At 42.1% G+C, this 20,705-nt stretch overlaps 1 protein-coding gene across 1 annotated transcript in view; it reads right to left on the minus strand.

The window, feature by feature from the left end:
* The window catches only part of RAPGEF4 (Rap guanine nucleotide exchange factor 4), a 318,960-nt gene extending 298,620 nt beyond the window's left edge, over nucleotides 1-20,340 (minus strand). Inside the window, exons 1-2 of the mRNA XM_029224814.1 lie at nucleotides 20,329-20,340; nucleotides 19,801-19,879 (exon numbers count right to left, since the gene is read on the minus strand). The gene's annotated coding sequence lies outside the window, so the exon portion shown is untranslated. The remainder of the gene's footprint in view (nucleotides 1-19,800; nucleotides 19,880-20,328) is intronic.
* Between the last annotated feature and the right edge of the window lie 365 nt (nucleotides 20,341-20,705).

Below are 20,705 nucleotides of genomic sequence, written 5' to 3' on the forward strand. Positions count from 1 at the left end.
GCCTGTATTATCTAGCCATAGAAATTTACGGGTCATTTTTTCCTAATCTATATGTCACTGAGTCAAAATAATCAATTCACAATTTATGTATTCCTGGATAAATGGGGGCTTCTCAAGAGCAGGGAATGCATCACCTGGATGAGATGATACTCAAATGTATTGAATACATATGACCCTCTGCTGTTCTCTCATCTACTCCTGCTTCTCTTTACTACTTTCATGCCACCAACTCTGGGGAAATCTGATCTGATTTCCCAGACTCAGGACCCCTGTTTATGTTCTCAGAGCCTGATGTAGCCCTTCATACCACGTATGACAATATGCTAAACACTTCTCTGACTACTCGTTCCGTGTCTGGGTCCCAAGCATGTTCTCTGTTCCCTTTGCAAGAATGAAGCCCAGGCATTAGGGTCACACATAGTGCATTACTCGACATAAGGTTAATGGATTCGTATGCACAGCACAAAGGTTTTATAGAGAACCTTTTCAAAAATTATTTTCTTTCTCTCCTCTGGGAGATCTTGGTTTCAAAAAAATAAGTTAAAGCATTTCCTTCTTTACTAACTAGAAGGAAACACTGGCATTCAGCACACTGGCCTCCATGGTCTCACAGGCACGCTGTTATCTCGCTGTGTATCCCTCAGTCACTCAGAGCAGAGGCCTCCCAGGTGCAGAGCCAAGGTTTTGCCACTGGTCCACTTGTCCTTTCTCTATCTGCACATCAACTAAGACAGTGGACCAATGCACAGGCAAAGATGTCCACTGCCCAATTTACGTCAAGAGATTCCCATCTCTGATCTTGTGTTAGATGGTGATATGGTCCAAATACAAGGTAGGGATGTTGGAAGCCTGAAGCCAGGGGGAGACGGAGTTGTCGCTCACCAGCTGGGAGTGTCCATTATTGGCCACCTCTTCTTCTGTCCACTGTTTCTAACGGGGGGACAAGTGGAGCCCCCCTCCCAGGGAGAAGGCCTCTTTCTACAGACAAATTCAGCCTCCGGAATTCCAAAAATCCCAGTTCGTTAATAATTATCAGCTGAAGTGACAGAGTGAGAATGAGGGCTGAGTGGAAGGGAGGTCCCTTGACCAAAGCACATTTTTTAACCACTTTCGGGACTCCGTAAAGAGTGTAGTCGTCAGTGATTAAGGTACCACCCACCCCACAGTCTGGAAGAAGAAACAGGGGAAGCCAAGGTGAGGGTAGTCTATACCTCAGTAGGTGAGTCTGCATGTGGGGCGGATGAAAAAGGAGGAGTCCTACTCCTCCCTTATATTCCTGCTGGATATAAGACAGGAAACAGAAGAGACCGTACACACTCATCATTTAACCTCACTCATATACCCTAAGTGGGTAGTGAAAGAGTATCTTTGGATGGCTTCTGTAAAAGATGAGATTCCGGTACATAGGAAAAAGCAGCATGTTTCACATAGACAGTGGAAACAGCAGGGCACTTGCATCGAGAGTTATCATCCTAGTATCCACTGATCTCCTCGTGCATTTCTGTTTTCAGGTTATGCAGCTTTAACTCAATCACTTTTCTCCTGGGCCTAATATTTTTACTCTTTCCATTGTTCCTTCTTCCCTCCTGAGATTCCTTTTTTTCTCATCTTCCTTTAGCCACTTTTTCAGAGTAGGTCTGCTGTTGACAATCCTCCTAGTTTTCCTTTTTCTGAGAATGTCTTGATTTCCCCTTCATTCCTGAAGGTTATTTTCACTGAATATAGAATCTGGGTTGACAGTTCTTTTCTTTCAGCACTCGAAAAATGTTGTTCCACTTCATTCTGGGCTCCGTGAGAAATCCATTGTCATTCTAACTGTTTTCCCCCTATAGGTAAGGTATCCTTTCCCTCTTGCTGCTTCTAAGTAATTTTTCTTTTCTTTGTCTTTAGTTTTCAGAAGTTTGATTAACTTGGCATGGATTTCTTTGGGTTTACCCTGGTTGGGGTTCACTCAGCTTCTTGAATTGGTAGGTTTATTTATTTGGCCAAATTTGGTAAATATTCAGCCATTATTTCCTCTAGCAATTTTTCAGCACCATTCTCTTTCTACTCGCCTTCCAATAGTCTAAGGGACACGAACGTTAGATCTTCTGTTGTGCTGCCACAGACCCCTGAGTCTCTGGGTTTTTTTCAGTCTATTTTCTCTCTGTTGTTCAAATTGGGTAATTTATATTGTTCTATCTCTGAGTTCACTAATTCTTTCCTCTGTCTTACCCACTCTGGTGTCAAGCCATCCACTGAGTTTTTAATTTCAGTTAGTATATTTTTCAGTTCTCAGATTTCCATTTGGGTCTTCTTTATTTCTTATATTTCTCTGCTAAGGCTTTCTATTTCTTTGCCTAGATATTCTGTTTTTACCAGTATGTTCATAATTGCTCACTGAAGCATTTTTAGGATAACTACTTCAAAATCTAGGTGGGAAGAGCTGCTTCCTCACAGTCAGGCACGAGTGAAAGTGTAGACTCCACACTTGATCTTTGCTGATAGGAGTGGGACTAAGCCTGCAGTTTTTTCTGTGGTGTTTGTTTAAAGTAGAGCAGTTATTATCTAAAAGTTTTCTGTCTTACTGAGCTACCCCCTTTCTTACCCTGGAGACAGCAGGCTTTTCTTGTGGCATAATTTTTGTCTGTGCTGACTGGCATTTCTGGAACACTGTCTCCTCCAGCACCCAGTCTGGGATACATGAGGCAAAAAGAAAACTCAAGGAACACACCACTATGTGATTCTTCAGATAGAGAGATCCCAAGCCAGTCTGCCTTCTCTCCACCATGCAGAGTCTTTTCCTGTTTTTTTTTTATATACTGTCCAGGGTTTATAGTTGCACTTAGTGGGAGAAATAAGGAGAATTGAGTCCGTTTGTCCAGAACCAAAACTTTATAGTTGTCTCTTTAGCAGCATTTGTAACGGGGTAGTTACAATTTCACAGCTGCCATATGTATCAAAAGCAAATGTGCACCAACCAGAAACTCATTTACAGAGGCACACTATCTCCAGAGAGGAGATGTTTCCAGGGACATGGCAACCAACGTGCCATACGTTGTTTATTTGTTAATCACTTCCCAACTCTGGCTTTATTGATAACATCACTTCTGAGTGTCACAGCCGCCCGCATGCCTCAGCTGTGATAGTTTGCTCCCTTGCTGTTCAGTATTTATCATGGTGATGTTGACTCCCTGCCCTTTTCTCCAACTGTTTCTGAAAAATAACACTCTATGTTTTCATAATTGCATTCATGTTATCCTACCACTTGTCCTCCACACCTCTATACCATGATTTTTCATCTTTCCTTACCTGGACTTTGCCATTCGCCTACGTTTTAGGTGGATGATCTCCTTCTAGTTTAAGCCACAGGCTATGCATTTGCCCTGCACCTTGTGTGTGAGATATTTTATTTTTGTTTTCAGTCCCGCTGTCTTCCTCAAAACAACATTCCAAGAACTGGCACAGAGTGTGCAACTCACTCAACGGCTAACCAGGCTGGAAAAGTAGACCTATTAGCCGTGACATCTATAAAATATAAAACTTCAAATGCAAACCCAGATTGTGGTCTTTCTTTTTCCCAATATTTTTTTTCATGATCTACAGGAATATTTGGAAACGTCTCCACTTGCCTTTCAAGACACATTCCACATTCCCTTGTTTTCCTCCTTCCTCATTAGTCACTCCTACACAGCTTCTTTTGACGGCCCCTCCCCTTGAACTCTTGTTGGAAGATGGCAGGACTTAATTGTTGGTCCTCTTCTCTTTAACAGTCACTTCCTTGATGTTCTCCAATCTCACGGCTTTAAGTACCATCTATGTACTAATGATTCCCAAATTTCTATCTCCAGCTCAGACCTCTCTTCCAAACTCCAGAACCGCATATCCAATTTCCTACTCAGCATCTCCAAATGAATGTCTAATAGACTTCTCAAACTCCAATTGTCCAAAATTGCACTCCTCTTTCCCTTCAAACTTGCCCTACCTATAGCCTTCCCCATCACAACAGATGGCCCCACCATCCTTCCAATTGCCCAAACCTTAGATTTATCCCTGACTCCTCTTTCTCGCACATTCCCACATTCAATTCATGAGCAAGTTCTATTGGTTCTACCTCCAAAATGTATCCTGCCTCTCCTCACCATTTCCCCTGCTGTCACTCTAATCCAGACCACCATCATCTTTCACCTGGATTACTGCAAGAGCTTCCTAGTAAAAGTCTCCCTTCTTCTATCATTGCCCCATCCCCCAGAGCATCTTCTTAACATTGCTATCACAGTGATCTTGTGAAAATGCAAATAGGGTTATGTCATTCCTCTGCTCTAAACCCTTCAGTGGCTCCCTATTTGATTCAGAGTAAAAGCCAAGCCCTTTATAATAGCTGCCAAGTCCCTACATAATCTACCCTCCTTCTCTGACTTCCCTACTCTTTCCCTGGCTCACTTCATTTTACCCACAATAGCCTCCTTACTGTTCTTGGAGCAATCCACACGTGCACCCCACCAGGACCTTTGCGCTGGCTGCCCCCATTGCTGGGATGTTCTTACCCTAAACATATGCTTGGTTAACTCCCTTACCTCTTTGCTAAAATCACACTTTTCCAGTAAACCATATTCTAACCAACCTATGTACTACTACAATCTACACCACCCCCACTAGCACACTTGATCTCTCACTGGGCTCTATTTGTTTTTTGCTGTTATTGTTTTTTTCCATAACATATTACCTCCAAACATAACATATAATTTATTTCATGTTTACAGTTGTTGTTTTTTTTTACCTATTTCCACTGTTAGAATATAAGCTATATGAGAGCGGGGCTCTTCTGTTTTGCTCATTGAAGAATCCCAGGCACCTAGAAAGTGTTTCCTAAGGATTCAATAAATATGTGTTGATTAAAGGAATTACTTCATTACCTTAATTCCTCAACTATTCAGAGGATATTTATCTGGAAATCTCAGTTGAAAACAAAATCATAGAAGTGAGATCATGTAGCACCTAAGTTTAAAAGGCTTTGTATAACCAAAATTGGGGCCTAAAAATACTAAAACTCTGAAATTCGTACACTTTACTCAGAAGAGAAATCCTTGGGAGCAAAATGTATGCACTCATATGATACATACAGCTCCAATAAACTTGGTTAACCTGGATTCTAAGTCTAAAGGATCAGAAGCAGGATACTATGTTTGTGCAAGGGAAGGAGACGGGACAGACACCTAGAGGGCAGCAAGCAAGGAGTGACAGCTTCTGGGCAGTAGGGAAGAGTCAGGCAAGTAAAACATAAAAAGGCAGAACTTTAAAAAAAAACAACAAAGCGACACTGGGGCATTTGGTATTGAAGCATAATCCACGTACCTCAAAATCGCCATATTATAATACAGGATGCTAACGTGTTCAATACATCGAGCCTCAATCATCACGTAAAAGGAAAATGATACTCAGCATTCTTTAGAAAAGGAGTTATACTAAATACCGCTTATAAATACCACTTCCACCAGAATTACGCCAAGTTTGGAGGATTAATTGGGATAAACTTGAGATTTATTCCAATTAAATTTGAAATTAACTTCTCTCTGATGCTGAATAACTGAAGACTCACTGTTAAATAGCTATCCTGTTTGGCTTTCAGCCATTTGTTTATTGTTGTATATCCAGAAATTAATCTTGTGTTCTAAAACAGAGCAGTCTGATCAACTTTGTTTCAGCAGGTTTTCAGAACTTTGGGTAATCTGAGGCTATTATAACTTAGGAAACATGTAATTGGCCAAAATATTTGGGAAATGGTATGCCCTGAGGAGGTGTGCTGGGATTAGGGCTCAGTTAGAAGACACAAATACACAGGGAGATCAGTTTGGTGCTTTGTGACCACTTAGAGGGGTGGGAGAGGGAGGGTGGGAGGGAGATGCAAGAGGGAGGGGATATGGGGATATATGTCTACATATGATTGATTCACTTTGTTGTACAGCAGAAACTAACACAACATCGTAGAGCAATTATACCCCAATAAAGATGGTTAAAAAAAAAAAAGACAGAAATAACATTTCCCACATTTTCTATCATGAGCCTTTTTTTTCCTTGCGCTGTCTATGAACATTACAAGGAACATACCTGAAACACCATTATAGTGGAAAGGCAATGGGGTTTCATCCCAACTTGGTCCCTGGCACTTACCAGCCTTGTGACCCTGGACGGATAATTTAACTTTTCTAAACCTCCGTTTCCTTATTTGTAAAATACAGATAATAGCAGCTATCTTACCGTCTTCATGAAAAGTAATTTGAAGATATGTATCAAAGCTCTTAAACCTCTTCACACACATTAACTAATTTTAGTTCTATGGATATCTCTATCCTAAGGAAGTAATCTAAAACAAAGGAAAAACTGAATATGAAAGGTGACGGCATCACTGGTAACAGCAACAATCATTTTTATATGTCTTAACAGTCCAACAATAAGAAAAAACGTATGCCATATGATCCATATGATTTCAGCCAATAAAAATTACATTTACAAAGAATTTTTAATAATCTAGGAAAATGATCATCCTATAAGGTTAATTTTAAGAGGCATGAAATCTTAAAGTATGAGCTCAAACAGGTTTAAAAAATACTCATACCAAAAATACTGTAGGGAAAACACGCTAAAATTTTATGACCATTTATTCCTGGTGATAGGGTTTGCAGAAATAAATTAATAATTATAAGCCAGAAATGCTTTGATTTGCCCCCAATTAAAATGTACTTCAAATCACAGTTCATTACCTTTCATAAGCTCCTGTCATTCCCTCTGGGAAGGAGAAAGACGTGTCAATATGTGTCAACTTGTAACACTCTCAAAAAGAAGCAGGGTGTGTGTGCCTACTGTCAGCTCTCAGCTGCAAGTCAGCAACTGCTCTCGCAAACCAAAGGAGAGAAAAGGACGTGGTGAGAGCAACTGCTCACGTGTCACACCAAGGAGTCGTGCTGCTGTCTCCGATGTCTGCTTTAGCATCTAAACAACAGTGGGACTTTTTCATGTTTTTCTTTTCTCCTATAATTTCCTTTATTATTCACCCTTCACTTTTTAAAATCTCTTTTAATTCATTCAATAGAAGTCCTACAAGATAAAACTCCTGTTGATGAAGTTTCTGCTATATAATTGTAAGTAGAGGTCAGCGCATAAAATCAATTTTATGCCTGTGCTGCTTGTTCCGATTCAAAAGAAAGAAATTCAAAATGCTATTCTATTTGCAGAGGCATTCTTCGGTGGCAGAATTTGGCTGCAAAATTCTTTACAGGCAGGTAAAAATCAATAGTAAGTAAATAAATAAAAGAAAACCAAGGTTAGCCAAACTAAAATCGAAAGAAGAGACACTCCCTTTAGATAATTTTCCAGCATTTAAAAAATCATTCCATCCTATTGTTTTACTTTATTACTGTTCACTCTCACGTCTCCCTAATACCTATACTCTTTCCCTAAAAGTGATGAATAAGATATACAAGTTTTTAAATTATTTCCATTTTGCAATTTGACTACTTTATGATTCTCTTTCAGGTAACCCCAAACAACATCAGGCTTAAGTAATGTCCACTTTTGATTTCTGTAAGCTTCTCTGAGGGGCTATTTTAGCCACTTATAATGATAGAGGCCAAAAACATACTAACCACCTAAATACAACAGGTGTTTTTTTTTTGTTTTTTTTTTTGCGGTACGCGGGCCTCTCACTGTTGTGGCCTCTCCCATTGCGGAGCACAGGCTCCGGACGCGCAGGCTCAGTGGCCATGCCTCACGGGCCCAGCCGCTCCACGGCATGTGGGATCCTCCCAGACCGGGACACGAACCCGTGTCCCCTGCATCGGCAGGCGGACTCTCAACCACTGCGCCACCAAGGAAGCCCCAACAGGTGTTTTTTAAATGAACTTTAATATCCATAATCTGTTGAATGTTGAATTCTAAAATGAGCCTCTAAAGTTGTTAAGATAAATATCCCATGAAGTGCTGAAAAGGTATGAAGCAAAACAATAAAGATAATGGAAAATTCAACTAAGGAGAAGATAAGGTGCATTCACAAGCTGATAACGTACAGAAGATGAAAGAGCACAATAAAACTGTCTTCTATTCCCAGTCAACCAGCTGGCCTCTAAGTCCGGCCATGCTTCGGAGATCTGCCCTATAGATGAAGCCGCCTTATTATATGGTCCCGTCAGTATTCTCTGTAATTGCACATTTTTGTATCAATAGGGGGCTTCCCATTTATGCTCTGATGACCTGGATAATTAAATAGGGATTCCTGGTCTAAGTATTTCAATTATTTTCCGTAAATAAAATGTAAAACTTGTTTACTGATTAGAAAGCTCTAACTCTCACAAATCAGATCTTCAAGTACCACCAAGGAAGATTTTACAGTGAGTCTGCTGCATGCAACTACCTTAACATCAACACAGACACTTAACTACTCTCAAGCTGTCTTCAGTTTTTGACATGAAAAAATTTATATTGCCATATCATCTAATTAGTTGATGAGGAAAATATAAGAATTCAATACAAAACAGTATCAAAAGGCAGATGGTAGTATAATGATAGAAAAGCTGTTTAAGAGAGCGAACAAATCCTCAGCATGAAAAATCGCTAGAGTTTATAGGTTTTCAGGACATTTTCTTGCTCTGGTGTATTTGTCTGAGAGGCTTGTCTTAAGAGAATACTGACCCCACAGAGGTACCAGACAGATTCATCACTGATAAAACTAAACTGGCTAACTATGAAACCAAAAAGTGCACCAGTAGGATGGGGATGTTGATACCACTATCAGTCAGCCATCAGCATCCATGGTCAAAACCATATACACAGCATCTTTCGAAACTCATTTAAATGATAGTACATTTCCTGATCTGTATGGTGCTCATCAATTCTCTAGAGATACCTTTCTTTTTTCTCAAAAATTAGTATAATGAGGGCTCCCCTGGTGGCGCAGTGGTTGAGAGTCCGCCTGCCGATGCAGCGGACACGGGTTCGTGCCCCGGTCCAGGAAGATCCCACATGCTGTGGAGTGGCTGGGCCCGTGAGCCATGGCCACTGAGCCTGTGCGTCCGGAGCCTGTGCTCCGCAACGGGAGAGGCCACAACAGTGAGAGGCCCGCACACAGTAGGTACTCAACAAATAGTTTTTGGAAGGACTGACTGAACTAATTAATGTCTTCCCAACTAATATGTAAATTCATGAGGTCAGGATCCATGTCAGTTTTTCTTAATAACCTATCCCCAGCAAGAATGTCTGGCACATGGAAAGTGGAGAGTAAAATCTCTGAACGAATGAATGAACAGTAGGAAAGGAGAGGGCTCAGATCATATCCTTTTCTTACAGTACATTTGGGTTGAGGAAGGAGGAAAGGAGCGTGACACAGGGAGAAAGAGAAAGGTAGAGGAGTGACAAAAGTAGCCTCAGCAAGGGACCCGAGAGACAAAACTTTCTTATATCTCAGGTTTGTTTAAAGAGTTTATAAAGAAAACATATAAGATTTAAGAACTCAACTTTTTCTGTAACATGTTCAATAAGTAGAAGAATAAGGCTGTCAGAGCCTGAACACGAGGCAAGACATTAATGCCTTCATCTGAGGTTTAAACAGAATTGAAATGTCATATACAGTATCAAGAATCAAATTATCAAGTTCTAAGCAACGTCTACTTCCCATCAAAGGTCTCTTCTATTTGTTTTCAACATCTCTAACAATTAAGCCTTTTCTAAGGGCCTTTAAAAAGTACTTCCCCATTTAATTAAAAGAGAGGTTCTTGAACTTTCAACCAATTTATAGGTAATAATCCTATTGAGCAAGTCATTCTATTTAATATGCCTACATCTTACAATTTTATTCCATAAAAGGGTTTTCGGAAAATTATACTACTCATTTTAAGAATGCTTCAGTGCAATAAAAAATAAAAATAAAATAAAAAAAAGAATGCTTCAGTGCAATTAACGCATGTTCCTTAGTTTCTATGGCAACAATTATAGGGGCCAGGCTCTTGACCACCATTTGTGTGTAGAGAGGCACCAACATTCCTCCTTGAGAATACACCCTTGCCCCCACAATTTCACAGGGAAGGGCTGGACCACCATTAAGACATACAGTCTTGTTTGGCTATCAAATGAGGATGTAATTTTCCTCCATGTTCGGCTAAGTCCAGAGTCATATAACTCTTCATCTACCCAACAATACAGAACAGTAGCACTCCAGGTAGCTATCGAAAAATATGACTTCAAGTCATTGCTACCCAATTTTATTAATTATCAGCAGCTTAGATGTGAAAAAAACAGTATTTATGGAAAATTTTCTGAAAGCGAAGTAATCCATCTGTTTCTAAAACAGCCTAAAATCTATCTCAGGATTAAATTAAACAATGAAAAAATCTGTATATTATATTGGCCCCCAGGAGAAATACTCTCTTTCAGTGTCCCTTTGGCATTATGCTGTCAAAATATATTGAGAGCCCTATGAAACCCATTGCTGAATTCGCTGTTGGGATATTGTGAAGGATATTGTTCATCATGCTGCACAGTATCTTCTCCATGAGGTTGAAGAAGTCAACAGGTCCCAGTATCATCCTATTTAATATGCTTACTTAGCATGCTAATAGCTTGATTAATTGTTCTTCTCTGGCAGAAATAATTTTTTTTTTGTAAATACTGAATAATGAAATAACTGTGCTCCCTTTTTGGAGCTGACCATGAAAAAATCATAGCTTTAATGCTCATGTTAGAAAAGAAGAAAAGTTTAAAATTAATTATCTAAGTTTCCTTTTTAAGAAGCCAGAAAAAGAGAGCAAGTTAAACCCAAAGCTAGTAGGATAAATGGGGTAAAAAAGCACAAATCGTTGAATTTCTCAAACAATAGAGAAAATCAACTAAAAATTGGTTCTTTGAAAAGATTAACAAATTGAGAAGCTCCTAGCAAGCCCAGCCAAGAAAAAAGAGAGCAGACAAAAATTACTAATATAAGATATGAAGGAGGAAACATCACTATATATCCTAAGGACATTAAAAGGATAATAAGAGAATACTAGGGACAATTCTATGCCAATAAATTTGATAACTTAGATGAATGGACAAATTCCTTGCAACAACTTATTAGAACTGACATAGAAGAAACAGAAAACCTGAGTGGTCTTCTATGTATTAAAGAGATTGAATTTGTCACCAAAAAACTTCCCACAAAGACTACTCCTGGTCAGAAGATATCTATAAAACATTATAAGAGGAAATAACACCAATATTACACCACTCTTTTAAAAATAGGGGAAATAGAGAAAAAAGAAACGTTTCCTGGTTCAAGGAAGTCCATTCTCACCCCTTGTGTTCAACTTTGTCCTGGCAATCCTAGCCAAGGCAGTAAAGCAAGAAAAATACATAATACAAGACATAAAGATCAGAAAGAATAAGTAAAACTGCCAGTATTCACAGACAATAAGATTGTCTAGATAAAAAAATCCTCAGGAATCTACAAAACAACTACTAAAACTGAATAACTTTCCCAAAGTTACACCATTAATAAAATCAAAACTGGAATTTGGAGCTTTCCTGGTGGCACAGTGGTTGAGAGTCCGCCTGCCGATGCAGGGGACACGGGTTCGTGCCCCGGTCCAGGAAGATCCCACATGCCGTGGAGCGGCTGGGCCCGTGAGCCATGGCCACTGGGCCTGCGCGTCCAGAGCCTGTGCTCCGCAACGGGAGAGGCCACAACAGTGAGAGGCCCGTGTACAGCAACAAAAAAAAAAAACACTGGAATTTGAAACAAAACGGTCTGGCTCCCAAACTCTTAACGCCTACACTATGCTTTCTACTTAGAGAAGAGCATTTAGCTACACTTGTATTAGCCCACAAATCTCAACACAGCCCCTACAGTATGTATTTGTAGTCTCATTTGATGCTTTGGAAACAGAGGTTCAGAAAGATTAATAACTTCACCAAGATCACACGGCTAAAGGGTTGGAAGTGGCAGAATTTGAATCCAGGTCTGGCAGACGTTACAACAAAGTTGATTTGAAAATATCATGCTCTCCAGATTGGATAAGGAAACAATGAAAAGATCCAGATCCAGATGATAAGGCCCTGAAACAAAGCAGTAGAATACAAAGGCCAAGAGAAGAACTGGTGACTGGTTAGGTACAACAAGGGACATAGGAAAGGGAAGACAAAGGTGATGCATAGTTTTGAGAATGAGAGTGGTAGTGTCATTAATAAAACAGGAAAGTAAGGAGGAGGAACTAATGGAAAAGGAAGTTAAGGAAGATGAAGTCAGTTTTAGACAAGCTGAGTATCAACTTGTTAGGTTAAGGATAGTTTTGACAGCAAATGATAGAAAACCTAACAAAGAGTGGTTTCTAGAAATAGGGTGTGTTTTTCTTGACAACAAAAAAGCTGAAGGTAGGCAACTATTGATCCATTCAGAAGCTAAACAAAGTCAGAATTGGGGTCTGTATTTCTCCTGGCCCTTCCTTCTGGGATTACAATATGGTTGCCATAGGCCCAGGCTTTAGGTAGTAATTCCACGCAGAAGGAAGAGAGCAAAGGAGTGTCAAATACATCTGTATCTTTCATCAGTAAGGCAAAAACTATCCTAGAAGCCTCTAGCAGACTTTTGCTGTGTCTTATTGGCCAGAAGTGTATCACGTGGGTACCTAACCTCTAGGGAGGCTGGGAAGATAAGTATTTTGTTTTTCTTACCTCTCTAGCAAAGGCAGATGAAGGAAAACCATGTCTGCCCCCAATATTAATGGAATATTTGATGTGGGAATATCCAACAGAGAGACAGAAATGCATCTGGTCTAGAAGATAAACCAAGGATACTGAGTGTAAGTAATCTGCTCAGCTAAAGCACAGGAAATGGATTGGTGCTCCAAGGAAGAGTGTACGCAAAGAGAAAAGAGGGTAGTAATAGAGCTTGGTTTTTCTGTTCACACAGGGGAAGCAAGCAATGCACATGGATGCAGCTGAGTAAACACGGTACCCCGGCGCCTCCACTCCAGCCAGATTGTTTGCTTTCGTATGTTTGGCTGGGTCTTTCCCTGTCACCCTCCCCACCCAATTCGTTCCATCCTCTTTCTCTTCCCTCAGTCTCTCAGTATTCCCAAGACCGTCTCTCCTCTCCCATTCCCTCAACTGTGAATTGAAGGTACTAGAGGGAAAATTCACTCTTTGTTGCCACTGTTCAAGTGCATAACAATGGATCTAAATCTGACTAAAGAAAAACTAGCTACATTGGGGTTGGGGAGCTGGAACAAGATAAGAAGCAGCTACTCTGGAAGGGCTATGAAAGCTTATAAACTCATAGGAAATTCAAACTAAAAGGGATCTTCCAATCCTGCCCTCACTGGAGGAGACTGAAGTCCATTTTGGGAAACCCAAACTAAGACAGTGAGGCAGAATTTGCTTTGCTGAGCACCACTCTTCCTCTGATGACTCTTTTGGGCTCCCAGGCTGTGTCCAGGAGACTAGGCTGCAGGATCAAGAGTATGACGGACCAAGTACCTTTCTCTCAGGCCCATTGCTCTGCGAGCACACCATCCCCCATGTGCCTCTCATCTGAGGGAGTCCAGCTCTGGCTGAACCTTTCCTTTCCTAAAATCCTGAAAGGACAGGTAGAACCCACACCACAGAATTTAACCCTGGTTACATATTAGGGTGTGTTGTCCTCTAATTGCTCCACACATATGTCGCACTCCCATGTTTTGGAGCTACAATGAGATGTCCCTCGAGAAGTCGTAGATAAGATAGTGGCAAGTATCTTTACTTTTAAACTTGAAAGTATTAAAGTTTAAAAACAGTATATTGCTAACATCACAAAAAGAGACCACTTGACATTCTGTAACTCATAATGCAAGTAACACTTCTGAGAAAGACTGTTGCCAAAAAATCATATCTAAATCCAATCAAGCTCTAGGTCTAAATACCAATTTACAGGAAATACAGGGGACAGGGACTTCCCTGGTGGCACAGTGGTTAAGAATCTGCCTGCCAATGCAGGGGACACGGGTTCCATCCCTGGTCAGGGAAGATCCCACATGTCACGGAGCAACTGAGCCCGTGTGCCACAAGTATTGAGCCTGAGCTCTAGAGCCTGCGAGCCGCAACTACTGAGCCCGCGTGCCACAGCTATTGAAGCCTGCGCACCTAGACCCCGTGCTCCGCAACAAGAGAAGCCACAGCAATGAGAAGCCCGCACACCACAACTAGGAGTAGCCCCCGCTCGCTGCAACTAGAGAAAAGCCTGCGCAGCAACGAAGACCCAACGCAACCAAAAAAAAAGACAAAACCTGTTTCTTCAACAAATTTATTACAAGGAAGAAAAAGAGAGAGCTAGAGAGAGAATCCAGAGATTAAAAAAAGACCTAGAGATATATCAACTAAATACAACTTATTTGGATCCTAATACAAACAGACTGCAAAAAAAAAGAAGAAAAGTTATGAGACAAATAGGGAAATTTGAACTCTAGATATCTGATCATATTAGGGAATTAATGTCACATTTTTAAATGTATGACAATGGTATTTTTTATTGAGTCCTAGCTTTTAGAGATATATTTGGAAATATTTACAGAGGAAATAATACTAAAAGGGACTTGCAACAAAATAGTCCTGGGAGTGGTGGGGGACAAGTGGGGGTATGAATAAAACAAGATTGGATGTGAGGTGATGACTCTTGGAGGGGGAGGGGGTGGGACAAGAGAATTATTATACTCTTCTCTCTTCTCTTTGTGTATTTTGAAATTTTCCATAATAAACTTTTAGAAATAAAAATTAGAATAGAGCTATGCCATGTCATTTCTTAAAAAGTATTCACATCAGCCAAGAAAACGAAGAAGGAACAGCAGAGGCAGACGCTGGTGCCCACTCAAGCCCTTTCCAAGGCAAAGGGGGCCAGTGCGAGGCCTTGCCCTCATGGTGGCAGACGCTACTCCATCCTTGAGGAGGAGGATGCCTCTGGCCATCTCACCCTGATCCCATAAGCACTTTCTACAATCAGGGAGCTGTACTGAAGCTGGAGATAAAATGATGACTACAATGCAACACAGCAATACATCAAGTGACACACAAAACGGAGTCAATAGGCAATTGCGATGAAGTCTGACTTGTGCTATTGTTGGACAAAGCGTGCTATGAGAGCACATAGAATGGTCCTCTAACTGGAAGAGGTGACGGCCAAACTGTCCTGAAGGATTCCCTGAATTATCTTCTGATTACAATTCAGTTCCCGGGCTCTGTCGCTCTAAGAAGAGAATGAGCTGGCCATAAGTTATAAGTGTCCTGATCTCCTGGCAGCTTTGCTTCTCATTGTAAATGCACAACATGGCCTTCTAATAACAACTGGATTTCCATACAGCTTGCCCAGAGAAGGAATACATTAGCCAAAGGATGTCAGTATCCACTTCTCTGATGTTATTTTCAAACTAATGAACTGTCTTTCTGGTTTTTACAGGCTCTGAGAGTTTGGTGCCTATGTATCTGTCCCTGAAAAAAATGTATTAATTCTTGATGTGCTGACAAGTCAGCATTCCAAGATTGTAAGACCAGTCCTGAACCCTGGGTAATGTCATCCCTTGGGACCTGCCTGGGTAGATAGACATCAGCCCTCCCCAGTGATAGCCTTCTGCTCTGCGTGCTTCTTTGATCTTCTATATTCCTCAAGGCTGGGACCACGTCTGATGCTTCTTTGATATCTGAGTCATCCTCTTTCACCGTGTCTGCTATGAATCATTCTGGTTTTTAACAAATTTGTTCCTTGATTTCTTTCACTCTCATTCAACCCAGTCAAAAATAGCTAACTCAATATCTATTTGGGGATCAAATCAGATGCAAAGACACTATGTAAGGGGCATTTTTAGAAACATTAATAATTTTTAAATTCCTCAGCTGTTTTTAAAGATGACAACTTTTCTACACATCCATATCATGTTAGCTTCATTTTCTGCTTGGGTCTGTCATCACCAGTGGTCCGCAAACAACCCAATCAGCCAAGGACCTCCCTTGACACTATACTTCTAACTGAAGAACAAGAAACCAAACATTGTGAACTCCTTCCCAGACAAAGACAACTTTCATCTCCAGTGGTTTCTCTGTCAATGGCTTACGTAGATTCTTTCACCTGTAAAAGGGGGTGGCAAACTTTTTCTTCAAAGATCCACATAGTAAATACTTTAAACTCTGTGGGCCACACAGTCTCCTGCCATTGTAGTGTGAAAGCAGCCGCAGACAATACTTAAGCGGACGAGCGTGGCTGTGTTCCAATAAAACTGTGCTTATGGACATTGACATTTGAATTTCATATAAATTTCACAGGTCACAAAAGATTAATCTTCTTGTGGTTTATTTCCAACCATTCAGAAATGTAAAAACCATTCTTAGCTCAGGAGACACACAGGCAGCGGCTTGATCTGGCCCATTGGCCACAGTTTGCCAACTCCTGCCCCATAGTGATGAATATTGGCAACAATTCACTATATGTATTGTGAATATGAGTGGTCCCTTCATAACACTCCCTTACCAACCATGAGAATTATGACCTATAATGGTTCTTAAATTCACAAGTGGCAAAACTTAAAATCTTATGGAAAAAATATTTTCACTAATGTTAAAAAACAATGGTCAACACATTTTTTAAAAAGGCATTTTACATCCCAAATAGTGGGGTACTATGTAATACATTTCTAGTTACCATCCCTGCTCAGAAAAAAATTGTAAGATCAATGAGGTAGTACTAAGCTTGGTTTTTTTTGGGGGGGGGGTTTGCGATACGCAGGCCTCTCACTGTTGTGGCCTCCCCTGTTGCGGAGCACAGGCTCCGGACGCGTAGGCTCAGTGGCCACGGCTCACGGGCCCAGCCGCTCCACGGCATGTGGGATCTTCCCGGACTGGGGCACGAACCCGTGTCCCCTGCATCGGCAGGCGGACTCTCAACCACTGCGCCACCAGGGAAGCCCAGCTTGCTTTACTTTAACAATATTGTCTGTTGAGACTTTTTTCAATGTATTTTTATCCATCCGAATGTTCAATGTCTTTCTGATTTTATAATTAGTATTTGTACACTCTCACCTTCTGGGTCCCACCATAGTCCAAGAACTTGGATGCTTGATACATAAAAAGCTTTGGGTTTTCTTTCTTCACCCTAATCCACATATCTGCACACTTTTAACCCACCTCCCCACATGCAAGCTTATATAGCATTGCCTGTCTATGACAACTTCCTAGGCACACTTAACGAACATTTCTATGGGATTATTTTCCTTGTTTTTTTAAATTTGTTTCAACGTTCATTACATACATCTTTACTCCTGCAGACTTTCTACTTTAACTCCCCTTTTTATTTTCAACCCCTCAGTTGCTCTTTTTCTAGTTGTCCATGACACTTGCATGATGCAAATATCTAAACTACATTTCCCAGCTGTGGAAAAGGTCCCAGCATCATTTCTCCAAATAGGACATCAAGGATCACTGTACCATTTCCTCTTTGTTTATGTGTGTGCTTGAAAATGTCCATAATCAGGAGTTTTAGAAAAATAGAGTATATGTTCCTATGTTCTTGATTTGATTACAAGAGGAATTTGTGGTTGAGAAGAAATGAGCATATTTATATGCCACACCTGTGTGTCTTTGTTCACATTGCTCCCAGAATTCTCTGCCTGATAAAGTTCCCCTCGACCTCCACGGACCAGGCAGGGACCTGTGGGAAGCATACCTGGCAGAGCTGAAGACTCTCTCCTCTGCATTCCCAAAGCATCTCATACATCTCCATTAAAGCACTTATCGTTGCATTGTGGTTAGTTGTTTATGTAGCTGTCCCACCCCTACCCGCCCACCCCCTCATTCAATAAGCAACGCTCATCTTTCTTTTCCTGCTTCCCCAGTGCCCAACACAGTGCCTGGGAACAGAGCATCAAGACTGCATTTCTCAGAAATATCGAGGGCAGTGTCCCAAAAGGAATGACTTCAGCGGCCTTCCCCAGACAACTTCCACCAGCACCCTTAATCTTCCTCCTCCCCTAAAAAGTTAACAATCTAAGTAAAAATGCAACTTCAAAACAAGTACCTCAAGGCCCTCTTACAATGAGACTGCCACTCCTAAACTCTCCTTCAAAGGAATTCTAGCACCGACACTGTGGAAAATGCAAGGTTCTTTTAAAACCACAAAATAATATGCTCACATGGCACTTCACAGTTTTCAAATTACTTTCATGATAATTTTTTTTTTCATTTGGCCCACTAATCCTTGGTAAGACAGTGTTATCCTCATTTTTCAGACACTCAAGGAAATAAAAGTGACATGTCCAAGATCAGAACTTGTGACTGGTGACAGCTCTGGGCTTAAAACCCTTAATTTATTGATCTGTCTACTCTCCTGAACTCCAGGAATGCTAGGTTCAGTATCTATGGAGGATTCCACCCCCAACTCCACCCCCAGAGGTTTCTCCCCATTATGAATTATAGTATTAGATTAGACTGTGGCACTATGTTCTAAAAATCCATTCCAAACAAAAATGTTTGGGCAAATACACATTATGAAAAGAAATGTGTTAGTCACCTTGTGTTAGCTTGTGTTAGTGTTAGTACTGCTCTAAGATTTTTGCTTAAGTATTTATTGACTAAAGGGCTGCCTGTGAATTACTAACTGTTCAAAAAATGGCATGCCAAGAATTTCTGCAAATAGAAATATGCAGTCTATTATCTGAAAAATTCACTCATGAGGATAGCATTACTATTTATAAGTACAAGAACTTGATTTTCTCTTCTTTGATAATTCATCTTTCCTAAACTTTTTTTTTTTTTTTTTTTTTTTTGCGGTACGCGGGCCTCTCACTGTTGTGGCCTCTCCCGTTGCGGAGCACAGGCTCCGGACGCGCAGGCTCAGCGGCCATGGCTCACGGGCCCAGCCGCTCCACGGCATGTGGGGTCCTCCCGGACCGGGGCACGAACCCGTGTCCCCTGCATCGGCAGGCGGACTCTCAACCACTGCGCCACCAGGGAAGCCCTTTCCTAAACTATTAAATTTAATTTACTTATCACATTAGCAGGCTCTTCACTTATTCATGCTCTTAGTTCCTCTACATAATTCTGTATGAGGAATAACATCCTCATAATCACCATCACTTCAATTCTCTTACTATGTATTGCATGCGACTCTTCTAGTATTAGCACTATCATCTTAGACGTAAACAGGGCACTGCCTGCCAAAAATCTTGCTACTGTGTGGTAATTGAAAGTAAAAATTATTTCTCAGATATATTAAGCTATTCAAATGAGCCATGTTTAGCTTTTCTCAAATTACTTATTTTTTTTCAACAAAGGCCTATAATAGTAAATTATGTAGAGCAGGTCACGCTTAAGATTTTCAAGTTTGATCTGGTTACGAATCTGCTAAGTGTAAGAATTTCAATATGGCAGAGCGTAAAATATTTCACACAAATGCAAATAGAGATGTCATGCAGATAGCTGCAGGACATGAATCACTGCCCTGCTGCATCAAACTCGAAAATCAGAGGCAGTTCACTCTGCAAGATTTCTTACCCAGTTCTTAAAAGTTCAGATGCATCACCTTTTAATCAGGGTAATAAACTATAATTGCTAACATACTGTGTAATGTTTACTGCTAAACCCACAATCTGGACAAACAGAAAATTATGCTGTCAGAGCCTGGAAACAACCGCAGTCCGCTGTTACACCCAGCACCCTCCTTAACACAGGGCTGTCGTCGGGAGTTACAACGCTTTATGGTTTTAAATTTTTAGAGTAAGGGTCTCTTCCCGAGAGGCAGGGTATTAAGACGAAAGCAGTCTCCCGCGTGACCTTCCTAACACAGACCTTGGGCAAGCGACTGCGGGGGCAGAAGCTGAAATTTTCAGAAGGCACTTGACATCTCCACTGGGTCCTTCACCCTTGGCTTTCAGGAACAAAAAAAAGCACGTTACTCCGCACCTGCCTTTCCCCCCACCCTCCTTAAAACTTATTTACCCCTGAGGGTCTGAACAGCCAGATGAAGGTAGGAATCTATTCTTCTGCCCTGTGATGCCAAGGAAAATAAACCCCGACCCGAGCGCGGAGCCGGGAGTCGCGGGGGGCGAGGAGACCGTGAAGGAGGGGCGGGGGGGGGACTGGCGGGGCTGGGGCTTCCCCCACTGCGCCGCAATTTCTCCACCACGTGTGAAAATCTCGTGCACGGGGAGCCCCATGAGAGACCGGGATCTGCGTCCCCTGGTCCCGGGTGCGGACCCTCCGCTCCCTCCCCGCTCGGGGACCCTCGTCCCGCGGCCCCGGCGGGCGTCCCTGCAGCCGTCTCCGGGCAGGGGCAGCGCGCAGAGCCCGGCCCGGCGGGGGCCCTTCCCCGGCTACCTTTTATCCAGGCAGGCGATCCACTCGGCGGAGGAGGAAGAATGGGCAGCGTGCGCAGCGACCATGATGGGCAGCGGCGCGCGGCGTCCCCCGGCTGCGGCGACCTCCCGCGCTCGCTCTGTCGCCGCCTCGTCTCCGCCTCGCCCGCCGCGCGGACCCGCTCCTCCCGGCCCGCCTCGCGCCCAGCGGCCTGCCGGGCTGGGGGCCGGCGAGGGCGGGGGACCCGAGGGGCGGGACACCCGAGGGGCGGGACGCGGGGACCGCGCTGCACTGCGGCGCCCGGGGGTGGGGAGTCCCGCGGTCCCGCCCGCTTCAGGGAGGGGGCTTGGGGGCGACCCCGGGTGGCAGGCCACCTGCGACTGGTGACTGCTGCGTCT

The sequence above is a fragment of the Monodon monoceros genome, unplaced genomic scaffold, assembly GCF_005190385.1.
Source record: "Monodon monoceros isolate NGI ecotype Baffin Bay Population unplaced genomic scaffold, NGI_Narwhal_1 Super_Scaffold_16, whole genome shotgun sequence".
NCBI lineage: Eukaryota > Metazoa > Chordata > Mammalia > Artiodactyla > Monodontidae > Monodon > Monodon monoceros.